The 750-nt window shown below is 33.6% G+C and overlaps 1 pseudogene; it reads left to right on the forward strand.

Moving 5' to 3' along the window:
• Positions 1-372: 372 nt before the first annotated feature.
• Positions 373-544, forward strand: LOC132675087 (U2 spliceosomal RNA; annotated as a pseudogene).
• The last annotated feature ends 206 nt before the right edge of the window (positions 545-750 follow it).

Below are 750 nucleotides of genomic sequence, written 5' to 3' on the forward strand. Positions count from 1 at the left end.
AACCTAAAGTGTCCAGTGATGGATGGATTGATGAAGAAAATGTGGTCTATATACACAACAGAATGTTATTCAACATAAAAAAAAGACTGAAATCTTGCATTTGTGACAACACGGATGGACCGTGAAGGTATCATGCTTAATGAAATAAGGCAGACAGAAAAGACAAAAACCATATGATCTCACTTATATGTAGAACCTAAAATAGACAAACAAACCTAAGCTCATAGACACAGAGAACAGATTGGTGGTTGCCAGAGGCAGAGGGTTTGGGTGTGAGAAATGGTGAAGGGAGTCAAGGGTACAGTAATACAATAAGTAAGTCACTGGGATGTAATTTACAGCATGGTGACCATAATTAATAACTTTATTGTAATCGCTTCTCGGCCTTTTGGCTAAGATCAAGTGTAGTATCTGTTCTTATCAGTTTAATAACTTTATTGTATATCTTAAAGTTGCTGAGAAAGTAGATCTTAAAAGTTTTCATCACTCACACACAAATTCTGTAACTGTGGTGATCATTTTGCAATACATACAAATATCAAATTATGTGGTACAGCTAAAATTAACAAAACATTGTATGTCAACCATACCTTAATTTTAGAAAACCAGAAGCGTAACAAAAAAAGCTTTGAGATGTGAGATGCAACCAAACAATACTCACGGAAAAATTTATAGCTATAAAATTGACCCAATAAATAGAAAATACTTTCCCTTTCTTTTCTAGATATTAGATAACTAGGTAATTGCAGA

The sequence above is a fragment of the Panthera onca genome, chromosome A1 (assembly GCF_046562875.1).
Source record: "Panthera onca isolate mPanOnc1 chromosome A1, mPanOnc1 haplotype 2, whole genome shotgun sequence".
NCBI lineage: Eukaryota > Metazoa > Chordata > Mammalia > Carnivora > Felidae > Panthera > Panthera onca.